The sequence below is a fragment of the Schistocerca nitens genome, chromosome 5, assembly GCF_023898315.1.
Source record: "Schistocerca nitens isolate TAMUIC-IGC-003100 chromosome 5, iqSchNite1.1, whole genome shotgun sequence".
Classification (NCBI taxonomy): Eukaryota; Metazoa; Arthropoda; class Insecta; order Orthoptera; family Acrididae; genus Schistocerca; species Schistocerca nitens.
Window position 1 is genome coordinate 207,119,992 of NC_064618.1, and position 17,527 is coordinate 207,137,518.

Genomic DNA, 17,527 nt, shown 5'->3' on the forward strand with positions numbered 1-17,527 from the left:
AGCCAAGAGGGAATAATAGGAGCAGAGGACCAAGAACGAAGTGCTCGAATTAAAAAGGGTATAAGACAGGCACTTAGTCTTTTCCTCCCTGCTGTTAAATCTGTACATCGAAGAAGCAATTACGGAAATAAAAGAAATGTTTGGGAGTGGTATTAAAATTCAAGGTGATGCGATATCAATGATACGATTCGCTGATGATATTGCTATCCGGAGTGAATGTGAAGAAGAATTACATGATAACCTGAATGGAACGAACAGTCCAATGAGTAAAGATTATGGGTGGAGAGTAAATAGAAGAAAACGGAAGTAATGAGAAGCAGAAATGAGAACAGCGAGAAACTTAACATCAGGACTGAGGTTCACGAAGTTGATGAAGTTAAGGAGTTCTATTACCTAGGCAGCAAAATAACCAATGATGGACGGAGCAAGGAGGACATCAAAAGCAGACTAGCACTGGTGAAAAGTAGGTGGTCTAATAAGGTAAGTAACGAGGAGATTCTGCTCAGAATCGGAGAAGAAAGGAATATGTGGAAACCACTGACAAGGACAGCGGCAGGATGATAGGACATCTGTTAAAACACGATGGGATGACTTCCATCGTGCTAGAGGAAGCTGTAGAGGGCAAAAACTGTAGAGGATAACAGAGATTGGAAGCCATGCACCAAATAATTGATGACGCAGGTTGCAACTGCTACTCTGAGATGAAGAGGTTGGCACAGAAGAGAAGTTCGTGGGGTTTCGCATCGAACCAGTCTGATGACTCAAAAAAAGAATTAAATAAGTACCCCCTCCCCCCATTTGATAATGCGCGTTATGGAGTTGCTAGGGTTAGGCTGCTTCGCTACGCCTAGGATATATACTTCAAAGTTATTCCTGTTGGCAACTGTTCTTGATTCGAATTCTGGAATATTTACTTCGTCTTGTTTGATGAAGGTATCGGGAAAAACCGGGTTAATAACTCTACTTTAGTGACACTGTCATCGGTGATAGTGATGTGCTGTCGCGCATTGACGATATTGATTGTATCTTGCTGCTGATGGACTTTACGTCGACTTTACATATGACCAGAATCTCTCTGGATTTTTTGCCTGGTTTCGAGACAAAGTTTCGTTGGGGACAGTATTAAAACATGTCACATTGAAATCTGCACTGAGTTTCTAGAGTTGTTGGAAATTTTAGGTTCTTTTAATCTTGGGCACGGTGTTTTCATTGCTTCTGCAACAGTGTTCTGACCTGTTTTGTGTACCGTGGTGGGTTAGTTCAATCTCTAATTAATTTATTTAGTATATATCTCTGAACTGCCGTCGATACTATTTCTTTTAATTTAATCCATATCTGTTGCCAGTTACATACTTGGTTTGCATGTAGTTTGAGGCTGTCTCTTACGAAGACATCAAAGTGAATTTTTATCTGCTTCTTTTAAATAGAATATTTTGCGTTTATTTTAGATGAATTTGGATGTTGTGATATTCACTCTCGCTGCAACACCTTTTAATCAGTAATCCCCGTATCTGTCGTGATGCTCCCTATTAGCCCTGGATTATGTTGGTAAGACGTGAATTATGTTTTCATACCCATGTACACTTCAAATGAACTAACTGTCCAAAACTGTTTTCGGAGAAAGCATTTAGTACGATTTGGGACGTGTTTTATACGTACCACAAAATTTAAACGTGTATTTTCGCCAGCATGTCGAGGGTAGATTGAAGTCACCGCCAACGTTAATTCAATGATTGGGGTACCTTTTTGAAATGAGACTCAAGTTTTCTTAGAAGTGTTTCAGTAACGGTATCGTCTAAGTAGGGGTAGGAGTGGAGGGGGGGGGGCGGTGTAAAAGGAACCAATTATTATTATTCCGGTTGCGGAGTATAGACTTTACCCAAACTAATTCACAGGAACTACGAATTTCAATTTCGCTACAAGATAAATACTACTAACGACAAACACGCCTCCACAAACTTTATTTAATCCATATTTTCTTAAAACCATTACGTCCTTTGCAGAGATTTCGGCTGAACTTACCTCCCGCTTTATTCAGCTTTAATTACGTGTAACGATTTGTGCATTAGTGCCTTGTATTAACGATTTGAGTTCTGGCCTTTCCCAACAGCTACGAAAATTTACAACTACAAAAGCAGTTATTGCTGGGTCTATTCTCGTCTTGTCTTTGCCCTTCACTCATTCTGACTGAACTACTTTCTGTAATCTCCTGAGAACCTCTAACATAAAAACCACCCACTCAATGTGACTTTTCCCGCGATCCGTGTAGCTACCACTTTTGTACAGAGTACCACTGAACTATTAAGCAGGTCCCTAGATTGTAGCCATTGTTGTAACTGATTTAAAAATATATGTTTAATTTACGTCGTTGTTGTTATCGAGAACCACACAGGTTTCCGTCGAGGTCCCAACGCCTTCACCACGAAAACCACAACGGCCCTTACTTATTATTTCGATTTGGTCTTTCCCTGTAAGTACGTAGGGAGTTAAATAAAGTTGATTTCCCGACGCCTTCCTCTCAACTACAAGAAGAACAGTTGTGAGATATAAGAAAGCTTCGCACTGCTTTGCGTCTTTATCCCGCCCGGGTGAAAAGGACGGTCACATTGTGACGGAAGGGGTGCCCTCGCAGAAAATTTGCGTCTTAACCCCTTAACGCCGAATGTCGTGAATTCGCATCATACCGATGCTGTGCTGCGCCAGTGCGGGTGGGTGCTGATTCTGAATGAAGATACCAACGCTTCTGACAGGTGCTGCATTCTGCTGAATGTTTCAGGTGCCTCTAAAGCGCCACGAGTTTTGATTTTTACCTTCCATCTAGGAATTTATTCAGGCCTTAAGGGTTAAACTGAGGAGGACAAGCAACAGTATCACTCTGCCAACGCGTTTCGCTGTCTCCCCACGGTCATCTACCCTCTTTCCAGTGAGAAGACTCCGTGAAGTCGTCGATGGTGGCTCAAACGTTTAAGCACACACACTCTTCTCTGATGCATAATTCACGAGCTCACATTAGCTACTAAAATTAATTTCATGCATACTACATCAATGTTCCCTAACACAGCGTCTTTTTTTGGATTTGAATAAATTGTGCTTGGAGTAGATCAGGAAAGCAATTATTCAATAATCAGGTTGCAATGTGGTTGGTGGAGCTTTGACCTACTGCGGCGTCACGGTACATACTCAATTATCGCGGTGGATAACAGATCTTTACGTGTTGACAATGAAACAATGGAATTGCTTCTCGGTGCACTTTCACCTGTCGGAAGCTTTGAATCATGGCACTGGGTACCTAGCATACTGCTTATGTCGTCATATGCGCTCACTGCCACTGATACAATAGTAGTAAGAACAGCAGTAATAAAAAAATATCTTTCAGTTTTCTAGGTCATCGATTATTTCGGGAATGTGCTTCAGGAAACCCATGTTTTTCTTTTTTTTTTTTTAATCTGTCCTCATTTTTCTACCTCTATCTTTAAGTTCCTAGAAGAATATTCTGTTCTTGGGTCACTACATTTACAGAATTTAAAAGAGGGTTCGAATATACAGACGGAGTGGAAATTCGTACGTTTAAAAGTGGCCATCCGGCTGTACGCAAAACAGAATCACGCATCACTGTAACAGGCGGCTGTAAGTGGACGGAAGAGTGGTCTTACACCAGCGCAGAATGCACTGTGCACACGTTGCCAGTTGTCGATGCATGCAAAGCCTTACACTGGCGGCTGAACACGTTACATAGAACAAAGTACCATATTTGTTCATGAGTAGCGGGGCCGAACATCCGGCACTCAGTATTTAGCTCTTCCATTGTTTCTCTGAAGCGATTAAGACGAGTTGCGCGATGGTTGCTTTGACAAGAACGCCGGTCGATTCTGTGTGCTTTGTTTAGCGTCGACTTTCTTCTACATGTAAAACAGTGAGTTTCTGCCCACTATCAGTTAACTTCATATCACGCCTTCAGTACAGTAGATTTCCGTCACTTGGGTATGTTCTCAAGGGTCATGCCGGACGGCACGCTCCGGATTGCGTGTTCGTCGTACAGAGCCTGGCGCGAGCCGCCGCTGGAACGCAAAGCTCGATGCTGGTCGGCGTCCACCCGGACGACTGGCCAGAGATAGGGAAAAAAATGGCTCTGAGCACTATGGGACTTAATATCTGAGGTCATCAGTCCCCTAGAACTTAGAACTACTTAATCCTAACTAACCTAAGGACGTCACACACATCCATGCCCGAGGCAGGATTCGAACCTGCGACCGTAGCAGTCGCGCGGTTCCGGACTGAAACGCCTAGAACCGCTCGGCCACCGCGGCCGGCACCAGAGATAGGAGATCACGTCCGTGAGCAAGCAGTGACGACCCATACAGAGCTCCCGTAACCGTTGAGTCTGCAAGAGTCTGCCTTCTCATATATTCTTACCCTCCACCATTCAACAGCTTGCAGTATTGACTATCCCCACGGTTACAGAAGTGGCGAATAAAAGACTTCTCGTGAATGAACAGCGTATCACTACTCGTCACATTATGAAATAATGTACATGAAGTGTTGAATGGTGGGCACCATGTGGTTCCCAAGTTGTGCAGCGACCGTAAACCATAAAATTACCAAATAAGCAGCAAACATGATTTGGCGACTGGTTGCTGCTTACATGTAGTGTGTTCGGTAGCACCAACCTTCCCCGTTACGAAACGATTTTTTAGGAAGAACTAACACTGCGCAACAGAATTACGGGATCATGTTTTCGAAACCTCGTATTTCCCACCTATTGTGAAGCTGAACTTTGAAATTTGAGTCAAAGGTGTGCACGGTCTTCCTCTGTAATGTCGCAAAAGTTTCGTGCCCTCGACTCGACGACACTTCAAACGCCGAGGCGTCGACACATCCGAAGAAAAGGACAGAGCTCAGAACTTAATGTGACATGTAAGGTGCGTAAATGATGCTACATTGACACCAAATTTCACCACAATTCTGCCCAAGGTCACCGTGCACATGTCACACCATCGGAAGGTAGTCACACCCCTTCTTATCAACATTTCACCCCTTCATTTGACGCCTCTACGATGGAGGTCAGAACCGGAATCCACAGTGTTTATATAACGCAGTTTTCTTACGAATGGCACAGCGCCGCGGTTTTCTCTTTAGTGGGCACACCGCCGCTCAGCGGCAGTAAAAGGCCGCAGAGGCTGGCACAAGGAGCGTCAATAAAACCACCCCTTTCCCTAGGGCGTTGATTGCCACACATTTACAGTTTGCAGTGCAATCAGCAACAGGAAGTCGACCTTGACCACCTGTACACTGGTTACAGCGTCTGGCGTTTCAACCCTTCTCTAAGGACATTGTGGGACTGCATCCACAGTCGCACCCGTGATCGCACCCGTTTGGAGAACAGTCGACCGCAATGTTTGCTCTTCAGTATGGGTTGAAACTACCAGAGGCGCTTGAAAAGCATTCGACAAAATTTGAACGTGATAGAAATCATCAAAGCGTGCTTATGGTTTTCTAGCGCTTCTGTTTTGTGTCCTCGCGTGGCGTGATCACTGGGGAATGCGACATATGCATGAATGAAACGGCAAAGGGTCCCTCTAAGATCCCCGAGTGTGGAAAAACCCTCAGTGGCACCCACTTACATTTATTGAGAATTCTAAGAATACCCTTGTACAGACAAAACATGTGACGTAGTCCTAGACGCTTGCAGACCGGCTGGCCTGCAATCAGACGCAGGAACGGCAGTGTAGCGGCAGAAGAGCAGCAGTGTAGCCTACCTGCAGGCGCGTGGGACTCTCGTCACAGGTCCTGTCTGCACGGGTACCTTTGGTTGGTGACACCAAAGGTTTTGCCGAACAGGGGATCTTAAAAGGGCCCTTTGTCTTTTTATTCGCGCATGTGTCAATATAACAAACCCGTCATTACGCAACAGAGCGATGTGGAACAGGAGGGATGAACGAGAACAAAACTTGCGGTGGCGCTATGCTGCAGAGCGGTCAGACCACGTTTAATGAGGATGCAGCCCCACATGTGTCCTTAGAGGAGGGTTGAAACGCCCTACGGCGTCAGCACTGTCAAAAGGTTGTCGAGAATGTCTTTCTGATCCTCATTGCACTGCGAACTGTCGTTTTCGACCGTGAAATGTGTCGAAGTCAATGCCCCGTAGGTATGGGTGGTTTCATTGACGCCCTGTGTGCCATCCGCTGAGACCTTTTCGTGCCGATTCTAAGTGGCAGTGTATCTGTATTGTATCCTCACTCCACTCTCAAGAAAACCGCTTGATTTAAATAATAAAACAGAGTGACTTAAACGTCGTGTATTGCGGTTCTATCTTCCATCGCAGAGGCATCAAAAGAAGGGGATGTCATGTGAAGATAGAGGGGTTGTGACAACCTCACCACGGTGGCGTTTTGCAGAATTATGATGAGCTTTGGTGTCAATGTGACTTCATTAATCCACCTTTCACGTCACTTGAACTTCTGAGCTGTGTCGGCGCCTTCGCGTTTGTAGCATCGTCGAGACGGAGGGCGACGTCGTAGGGCGCCACGCTTTTGTAGTATTACAGAGGAAGGTGGTAGGCACCTTCGAGCCAAATTTCAAACTTAAGCGTCGAAAAGTGATTTTTTAATTCTGTTGCGCTGTGTAAACGACATAGCTTATACAGTGAGGTCGATGAGGTTGCTTTGTACTTTATAGACAGGCCTCGTAGTCGGGAGGATGGTGGCTGTAATCCCGTCCAGCCCAGCCAGCCTGATCTCCGTGTTCTCCCTGACCTACTTCAAGCGAATGCTGGAATCGCTCCCTGTGCTGCCCTAGTCGAACTAGACCCGCAAACGAATTCCAGTACATACGAATTAAATTGTTTGTTCTTAACCTGTAATACCAGAACATAAACAATATTCTTGAAAAGTGGTATATGAAACTTCCTGGCAGATTAAAACTGTGTGCCGGACCCAGACTCGAACTCAGGACCTTTGCCTTTCGCTGGCAAGAGCTCTACCATCTGAGCTACCCAAGCAAAGGCATAGGCGAAAGGCAAAGGTCCTGAGTTCGAGTCTCGGTCCGGCACACACTTTTAATAAGCCAGGAAGTTTCATATCAGCGCACATTCCATTGCAGAGTGAAAATCTCGTTCTGGAAACATCCCCCTGGCTGTGGCTAAGCCATGTCTGGGCAGTATTCTTTCTTCCAGAAGTGCTAGTTCTGCAAGGTTCGTAGGAGAGCTTCGGTGAAGTTTGGAAGGTACGAGACGAGGTACTGGCAGAAGTAAAGCTGTGAGGATGGGGCGTGAGTCGTGTTTGGGTATTTCAGATGGTAGAACACTTGCCCGCGAAAGGCAAAGGTCCTGAGTTCGAGTCTCGGTCCGGCACACAGTTTTAATCTGCCAGTAAGTTTCATATCAGCGTACACTCCGCTGCAGAGTGAAATTCTCATTCTGGAAAGTGTTGCATGGATTAACAAATTCTACTACAAGTAGTACCACTACTACTGCCGCCAACATCATTTCAGTATTGATACACAGATCACAAATAGCAGGTAATGCGTCATTCCATGGCGGACAATACAAATTACGGTTTACGAGGAACGACGAGTAACTATCCGTCATTATTCTGCTGACAGTACAGCTATGTACCTATGGCGTTGGAGGCTCTAAAACATCAATTACCACCATTTCTGTAGCCGGCCGCGGTGGTCTAGTGGTTCTAGGCGCTCAGTCCGGAACCGCGGGACTGCTACGGTCGCAGGTTCGAATCCTGCCTTGGGCATGGATGTGTGTGATGTCCTTAGGTTATTTAGGTTTAAGTAGTTCTAAGTTCTGGCGGACTGATGACCACAGATGTTAAGTCCCATAGTGCTCAGAGCCATTTGAACCATTTCTGTAAGTTATGCCTGACGTGCTTAGATAAAGGAGCCAGAAGGACAGAAATCGAAGCACTTTTCATAACTGTGAATGAGCGCTTGGGACAACATGGAAAGGGCTGCACTGCTGTACTAGCGGGGATACTATGCTACTCCCTTCCTTCAATTTACTAGAGTGTGGAGACTCTATCTCCACCTTGTGCACGACTAGAGAGTTTGAACTGTGTCATGTAGTATCTGTGCTACTGTAGAGGTGCGTAGCTCCGGCTGGCCTGCCGCATGTAAAGTCCCACCTGACGGACAGAGCATCGTCAACAGTGTCCAGAGACCACTGCGGTAACGCCTGAATTTTAACTAGAGTTGTAAAACTACCACAGGCTACCGTAGATTATTATAATTAAACGTAGACCATGGTAGTTTTCCTAGTAGCTTTCGTCAGTCATCATAGAAACCGCGTTACCTGTACATTAGGTGTGCTACATTCCTATCGGGCGTTGCGGCGTTTGGATCGCTCACTGTCTCACTAGTTTAAAGCGGAATCAGTGAACTGGCTAGAAACTGAGTGAGGACATATTGAGGGCCGCGTAAACTACGGAACATTTTTTGATCTACATATTTATCCTCGTGTCTATTACTTAAAAATAAACAGTATTTATAGCGAAATTGAAATGGTTAATGTTTAATTCAGGTTGAAAATTGTTCATTTGTAACGTAAAACAGAGGGATGTTGTAGTAAGAATAAGGAAAACAGTACAAATTCATCGTATAGCGCTAGAAAAAGTACAATTTCCTCAACAAAAAGGTAAGATAAGAAAACGCGAAATAAAAACATATCAAACATCTCTTCAGTACTTCTTCGAACTTATACAAAACATGTTTCTGATATTGAGAAACAGCTTCTGCATTTATCACACGAACTCTTGCCTTTGATCGTGAATGAAGAACTTCATATTGAGTCCATATTAAATTCTCATTACTAGTATACGGATGGCAACAGTAGACAGGTGGCGGCGAAAAGGGCTTCTGGTCACAAGACTCTGTGTCAACGTCCTGTGCTAGAATTATAGTTGCTCTTTACCAGAGCAACAGTTTGGTAGCTTTGGTATACTACATAAATACGTACAAGTAGTGCTGGTAGAATTGGTAGGGAAAGAAACATAAACGAATGTGTTAGAAAGAAACTGAGAGCTGACGACTTCTCATTGTTTTTTGTTTGTTTTGTGTGGTGTCACCGCCAGACACCACACTTGCTAGGTGGTAGCTTAAATCGGCCGCGGTCCATTAGTACATGTCGGACCCGCGTGTCGCCACTGTCAGTGATCGCAGACCGAGCGCCACCACACGGCAGGTCTCGAGAGACTTACTAGCACTCGCCCAGTTGTACGACGACGTTGCTAGCGACTACACTGACGAAGCCTTTCTCTCATTTGCCGAGAGACAGTTAGAATAGCCTTCAGCTAAGTCCATGTCTACGACCTAGCAAGGCGCCATTAGCCTTAGATAGCTTGTATCTAAAGAGTCTCACTTGTATCGTCAAGAGCGATGTACAACTATGATGGATTAAAAGTTAAGTATTCAAGACGCTACGTACTTTTCTTTATAGCATTCATTACGTATCCTGTTTCAGACCTCACTCCATCCTTCGTGAGTTAGCGCGTGCATCTTGGCCGCCTCTTTCAATTAGTGTGCGTAGTGTTGGCAAGTCTGCCGACACTACATTTTGTACATAATCAGAACCGCATAACAATCAATAACAGTTCAACGTGTATTTCATAAGTAATAAAAATTACCTGATCTCGTAATTTCTGCGCCTTCAGGTAATCAAAGCAACTAATTTTGATGCAAGTATAGTTTAGTTTATATATATATATATATATATATATATATATATATATATATATATATATATATATATATATATATATATATATAACTGTAATTGCATCAAAATTAGTTGCTTTGATTACCTGAAGGCGCTGAAATTACGAGATCAGGTAATTTTTATTACTTATGAAATACACGTTGAACTGTTATTGATTGTTATGCGGTTCTGATTATGTGCAAAACAAACAAAAAACAAAGAGAAGTCGTGAGCTCTCAGTTTCTTTCTAACACATTCGTTTATGTTTCTTTCCCTACCAATTCTACCAGCACTACTGGTACGTATTTATGTAGTATACCAAAACTACCAAACTGTTGCTCTGGTAAAGAGCAACTATAATTCTAGCACAGGACGTTGACACAGAGTCTTGTGACCAGAAGCCCTTTTCGCCGCCACCTGTCTACTCTTGCCATCAGTATACTAGTAAAGAGAATTTGCCAAACACCAGGCCTCGCACAGACTATGTCACTGTCGACTAGCATCGCCGTAGCAACCTCGACCAAACAGATTGTAAAACAATCAGGCAACACTGCAATAAGTAAGTAACGAAAGGGATACCGACACCAGAACAAAATACATTTTGACATCCAAAGGGAAATACTACAACAAGGGATAGGGAGACAGACCTAGACTACATTATCAAATAAACTAAATCGTGGACGATAAAACTTCGATTCCAGTCATTCTTATATTTTAAGGTAAAGAGAAGGAAGATATTATTGCTGCTTAAAATTTCCTCCATATCCTACCTGACATGTGGACGTTATGCAGCAGTCAACGGGTTGCAATGTTGTATTGTTGTCACAGATTACGAGATAACACAATCGATTTCAATTAAATACTCCGCTCTGCGTTAATTCGGTCACCGTCAAATGGATTAAAAATCGGCGGAATGCTTTTACAGTGTACAGTGCATTAGAACGAAAACAGAAATAGCGCTTTGTTCCAAATGCAGATGTATCCATTTGTTTTCCAAACTCACGACGGGAATAAATGCTATCGTTTCCATTATACTGCAAATGTTCGTAGTTAAATAAAACTACTGTATTACCAAATATTATCACACTGTTGCGTAAGTTTTACATTTTCAGACATTAAGTTACACATATTTCCGCCTATTAAGGAAAATCTTTTTAAAAAAAGGCATTAACGCAGGAAGACATAAAGCAGCTGAGATGAAAGCCGAGAGTTTTTTTATTCTATAAATAAAATTTCATTATTTCTATCCTTCCTGGTACTGCAGGTTTAATAATCGGCAGTGTAGCTTGTCTTGCAATAGCAAGAAAAACTTCCTGCCAGAATGGACACAAAAGATCATGTCCTATAGAATATCCTCTCAATGAAGATGTACCGAAGCCTGTCAGACAGGCTTTAAACGATAAAAGTGTTTACTACATAATTAGAGAAAAGATTACTTTGACATTCTAAATTTTATATCTGATGCTGTCTAAGAAAAATCAAGGCATAACTTTAGTCAACAGACAGTATAGGGGAGACGAATAATGATTGTAGACAAGTCCTGTCAAAATTCGGTCACAATCAATTTTCCTTGAACCACCTGTAGGTGTCTTCGAATATTTCATTGTGTGCCTTTTCGTCTTGGGCAATGGAACTATTTTTTATTTCAATTCTTATGCAACTAATCAAACAATTTGTGTAATGATTGTTAATAACCAGATCAGAGTGTGTAATTTAACTATGATCCACGCCAAATACAACCCGTGCAAGATTGACTAGAGCAAGAGAAAACACTAGATATGGTTCAAATGGCTCTGAGCACTATAGGACTTAACATCTGTGGTCATCAGTCCCCTAGAACGTAGAACTACTTAAACCTAACTAACCTAAGGACATCACACACATCCATGCCCGAGGCAGGATTGGAAACTGCGACCGTAGCAGTCGCGCGGTTCCGGACTGAGCGCCTAGAAAAACAGTAGATAACTAGCAAACTAAGTGCTCCGTAAAACGACGACATGCAATGCAACCAAGCTGCAGTCCTCTTGCATTACTTGTACACAACCCGCCTCCGTACTTATACCCGCTTAGGGAGTTGGGGATGGAGGGGTGGGGCGGAGCACCATAAATGAATACTGGAACGATACAGAGATTAGCATGGTCCCTATCAAAGGACGACATGCAAAATTATGAAACACTGAAAAAACGAAATAAGTAGACGAGGTGGGTAATGCACATTTGTGATGGTTCGAATCAATAGTTTGTTTAGCCAGCAAGGACAGGAGAGATGGTAGCGTAAAATCTAGTTCCTGATCACCAGGCTTTTCACTAATGTCGTAGATTAAATCCCTGACGTCTCCGCATGAAGTGTGGGGTCATGTGACATTTTGTGTAAGTGTCCGTCGGTCGGATGGGGACTAGTCTTGGCGGTCTCCTTGATGTTACACAAGAGGTGTATGCTATATGCTGGCACTGGTTTCCGCTCTCTTCCTTATCATCATACAACACAAACATGACACAACACTTTACAAACTTGCGCTACGATCATCGACAATTAAACAGACACACTCCATACACAACTCTCACATAAGGAAGGGGGCCATTGGCACAGTGGAAGGAAACTACTAAGTCTTGCGCTGATTGAGAGGCAGAGAGAGTACAGCCCAGCAAACAATGTAGAACAATTGTATTGAAAGATAAATAAACCAAAATACTCCTCCTGGAGAACCACTAAAGAAGTTTGTGAAACTTCGTGATTAGCACTGATTTTATACAAGTCCTAACTTAGGCTGAAGATGTAGTGATAAAACAGTCAAAATTAATATTCACTCAGAAATAGAAGAAAATAATGTAGTGAAGGTCGATTGCCGATACCAAGTTATGGGTTGTCTCTGATGCAGAAACCAAGTCCTGGTGATTGCGAAGGTAGATGCTGACGGCTCTCTCAGTGAGTGGTGGCTGGTGTGGCACTTTGTTCTACGTAGCGAAGTTTCTAATCGGGACTCTGACTGAAGAAGGGCGCGTGCAGTCGGCGCCTGGCTCAGACCTCGATGGAAAATGCCCCGGAGCGCCTTACACCGCCCTAGATATCCAGGCTGCGTAAAGATACTACTTCCGATCACGAGGCCTGTGGAGGCAAACAGGTCTGAAAGGCCAGCGACCTATGGCAACACTTACTCTTCTGCCTGCTAGTCTAGGCAGCGTACGTGATTGAAACTTTGTCATCTGCTGATGTAGCCCCTTATAGGTTATGTCGCTGGTACATCATGGCTGTGAAAATGGTTACCGGTCTGTAAGGCATGCAACCCTTACACTGCATCCCCTTAAGGCACGAGTGGGTGTCGCACATCTTGATGTCTGAGGAACCTGGCGCCTCTTCGTTGACCAGCCAAGGATATGATGATTTCAATGGGCTGACATCAATGTCCATTGCAGTTGGTGTCTGGACTAGCAACAATATGTCCACGCCAGAGAATGTGTACACTGTGACTGCTGTGTTTGTGCTGTAGTGCTCAAGATCCCAGGGCAGGGTACGTCCGATTCTGGAACAAAAAATCGTGACAATCCACTGCTAGGAGGCGTCGCTGGTTTCCGGGGGCGCAACTAATTGACATGCTTGCGACAAACTGAGCTTGGCCTAACTAGTAAATACCGGGTGATCAAAAAGTCAGTATAAATTTGAAAACTGAATAAATCACGGAATAATGTGGATAGAGAGGTACAAATTGACACACATGCTTGGAATGACCTGGTGTTTTATTAGAACCAAAAAAATACAAAAGTTCAAAAAATGTTCGACAGATGGTGCTTCATCTGATCAGAATAGGAATAAGTAGCATAACAAAGGAAGACAAAGCAAAGATGATGTTCTTTACAGGAAATGCTCAATATGTCCACCATCATTCCTCAACAATAGCTGTAGTCGGGGAATAATGTTAAACAACACTGTAAAGCATGTCCAGAGTTATGGTGAGGCATTGGTGTCGGATGTTGTCTTTCAGCATCCCCAGAGATGTCGGTCGATCACGATACACTTGCGACTTCAGGTAACCCCGTAGCCAATAATCGCACGGACTGAGGTCTGGGGACCTGGGAGGCCAATCATGACGAAAGTGGAGGCTGAGCACACGATTATCACCAAGCGACGCGCATCTGTCGGACATTTTGTGAACTTTGTTTTTTTTTATTATTCTAATAAAACCCCATGTCAAAAAATGGTTCAAATGGCTCTGAGCGCTATGGGACTTAACTGCTGTGGTCATCAGTCCCCTAGAACTTAGAACTACTTAAACCTAACTTACCTAAGGACATCACACACATCCATGCCCGAGGCAGGATTCGAACCTGCGACCGTAGCGATCACGCGGCTCCAGACTGTAGCGCCTAGAACCACTTGGCCACTCCGGCCGGCAAACCCCATATCATTCCAAGCACGTGTGTCAATTTTTACCTCTCTGTCTACATTATTCCGTGGTTTATTAGGTTTTCAAATTTATACTGACTTTTTGATCACCCGGTACATAACCACATCCGGGACTGATTGTCGGCGATTTTTAGAGAAAAAGCAACGTCCAGACATCATCTGTGACAGAATAACAGTGATGTCGAGACTGCAGATGGGGAGACAGCGTTTTCATAGGATAGAGTACGAAGAGTTTGGACTGGTGCTGCCATCCATGGAGCATTACCGTGTAGCTGATGCCATACTGTGGGATGGAGCGATAAGATTCCAAAACCAAGAGTGAGAGCTTCATCTGAATCATGATGGTGGTGTAGCTTTATCAACTGTGACTTGAACATGTGATCAGAACATTCAGCTAATCCACTAATTGTGAAATGAGAAGACACTATATGCACTACGGTGATCCCATGGGAAGAACGGAAAGAGGTAAATTTGGAAGACGTCAACTAAGGCCTGCTGCCAGTAATCATGATTTCTGGAAGCTCTTGTATCGAGAAAATATGTGCCCAGAGGCTGGATAATCTGTGTGAAGGACTTTGAAGACACCTGGAAAACATAGGGGAATCTGCTTCACACAGCAATCACAATTTTTTTTGGGTCATCAGTCTCCTGACTGTTTCAACGTGGCATGCCACGAATTCCTCCGCTGTGCTAACCTCTTCATCTCAGAGTAGCAATTGCAACCTAAGTCTTCAATTATTTGGTGGATGTATTCCAATTTCTGTCTTCTACTACAGTTTTTGCCCTCTACAGCTCACTCTAGTACCATAGAAGTCATTCTCTCATGTCGTAAAAGATGTCCTATCATCCTGTTCCTTCTCCTTGTCAACGTTTTCCGCATATTCCATTCTTCTCCGATTCTGCGCAGAAACTAATCATTCCTCACCTTATCAGTCCACCTAATTTTCAACACCACATCTCAAATGCTTCGATTCTCTTCTGTTCCGGTTTTCCCCACAGTCCATGTTCCACTATTATACAATGCTGTACTCCAGACGTAGATTCTCAGAAATTTCTTTCTCAAATTAAGGCCTATCTTTGATGCGAGTAGACTTCTCGTGGACAGGAAAGCCCCTTTTCCCAGTGCTAGTCTGCTTTTGGTGTCCTCCTTACTCCGTCCATCATTGGTTATTTTGCTGCCTAGGTAGAAGAACTTAACTTCATCTACTTCGTGACCCTCAATCCTGATCTCAAGTTTCTCGCTGTTCTCATTTCTGCTAGTTCTTATTACTCATTAGACTGTTCATTTCAGGAAATCATGTAATTCTTCTTCACATTCTCACAGGACAGCAATTTCATCAGCGAATCGTATCATTGCTATACTTTCGCCCTGAATTTTAATTCCATTCTTTAACATTTCTTTTATTTCCTTAATTGCTTCTTCCATGTACAGATTGAACAGTAGGGGCGAAAGACTATGTGCCTGTCTTATACCTATTTTAATTCGAGCACTTCGTTCTTAGTCTTCCACTCTTATCATTCCCTCTTGGCTCTTGTACATAATAATATCCGTCTCTCACTATAGCGCCGACCGGGGTGCCTAGGCGGTTCTAGGCGCTACAGTCTGGAACCGCGAGACCGCTACGGTTGCAGGTTCGAATCCTGCCTCGGGCATGGATGTTTGTGATGTCCTTAGGTTAGTTAGGTTTAAGTAGTTCTAAGTTCTAGGGGACTGATGACCTCAGAAGTTAAGTCCCATAGTGCTCAGAGCCATTTGAACCATTTCTCACTGTAGCTTACCCCTATTTTTCTCAGAATTTCTAACGTCTTGCACCAGCTTACATTGTCAAACGCTTTTCCAGGTCGACAAATACTATGAACGTGTCTTGATTTTTCTTTCGTCTTGCTTCCCCCTCATAGAGGCGTCCAGTGTACTCTTTCTACCTATCCGCTTTCTTCTCTGCATTGAGAGTGTCATTGCATATTTAATGTTAACACTCTTGATTTTAATGTCACCGGAAGTTGTTTTGTCCTTCCTGTATGCTGAGTCAGTCTTTCCGACAGTCATTTCTTTTTCGATTTCTTCACATTTTTCATGCAGCCATTTCATCTTAGTTTCTCGGCACTTCCTATTTATTTCATTCCTCAGTGACTTGTCTTTCTGTGTTCCTGAATTTAATTGAATTGATTCTTCCTGACGCATATCTTAAACTTCAGCCTACTCTTAATCACTACTACCTTGTTAGCTGAGTCTGCATCTGCTCCTGGGCACGCCTTACAATCCAGTGCCTGGTTTTGGAATCTCTGTCTGACCGTGATGTAATCTAACTGAAATCTTTCATATCCCCTGGCCGTTTCCAAGTAAACCTCTTCCTCTTGTGATTCTTGAACAAAGTGTTCGCTATTACTAGTTGAAATTTATTATAGAAATCAATTAGTCTTTTTCTTCTATCATTTCTTGTCGCAAACCTAAATTCTCCTGTAATCCTTTATACTTCCTTCTTCCCCTACAACTGTATACCATGCATGAATAATCAAGGGAGATACCTGCCAGGTGTAAATGGAATTATTAAACAGGGAGCTGAATCATGTGACCAAGGGAAGTACCTGTTAGCAAGTGTTGCCTGTTTATTTTGGCAGGTCTTACATGCCGCTACCTTGCTGGCAATACCTGCCTCAATCCCTCCCAAATACACATGTTGAAAGGCCATGATAGGCCAGGCCCTTCATGAGCATAACTCCCCAGTAACCAAGACGTTGAGGGTGCAGGTGGGAGGGGGGTGGAGGGGGGTGGAAGGTCGGATGCAAAGCTCCAAGGCCGATGAGATCATGATGCAGGTCCGACCATTTTTCCCTTGCAACAGGAGGACTCTGTTGAGGGTGGAGAACTTGTGACATCAGTGTCCGAATGCTTGTTGCTGATCCATCAGCCACCCTCGGTGTACAAGATGGAGTATTTTCAGGATAACTGGGTCCTCGGTGGAGTGATGGGGGATGACTTTTGCATCCAGCTTCTTCCTCTTCTACGTCCGTGTGGCAACAGACATCTGGTTCCTAATCAGACTGCATGTCCTGTCCCAATGGTAACCTGGAGGGAATGTCAGTGTTGGCTTGCTGAGCTGTCAAGCTATATCTGATTTCATGTGAGTAGCTAGACAAAAACAATGCCCATTTGATTAGAATATTGGAGTCTACCTTGAGTAGAGGTAAAAGATATTTATGGTCTGTTAGTAACGTGAAACATCATCTGTACACATAGTTGTGGAATTTCCTGAGTGAGGACATATTAGTCAGGGACTCCTTTTCGAGTATTTGATTGTAGTTGCATTGCGCCTGTGATAGAAATGCAGTAGGACCTTCCACAGCATCTACACTCCTGGAAATTGAAATAAGAACACCGTGAATTCGTTGTCCCAGGAAGGGGAAACTTTATTGACACATTCCTG

The 17,527-nt window shown here is 43.6% G+C and overlaps 1 protein-coding gene and 1 pseudogene across 1 annotated transcript in view; both read left to right on the forward strand.

The window, feature by feature from the left end:
- LOC126259231 (ras-related and estrogen-regulated growth inhibitor) overlaps window positions 1-17,527 on the forward strand; it is a 348,539-nt gene that overhangs the window by 226,006 nt on the left and 105,006 nt on the right. The gene's annotated exons all lie outside the window — the stretch shown is intronic.
- Window positions 11,788-11,888, forward strand: LOC126261399 (U6 spliceosomal RNA; annotated as a pseudogene).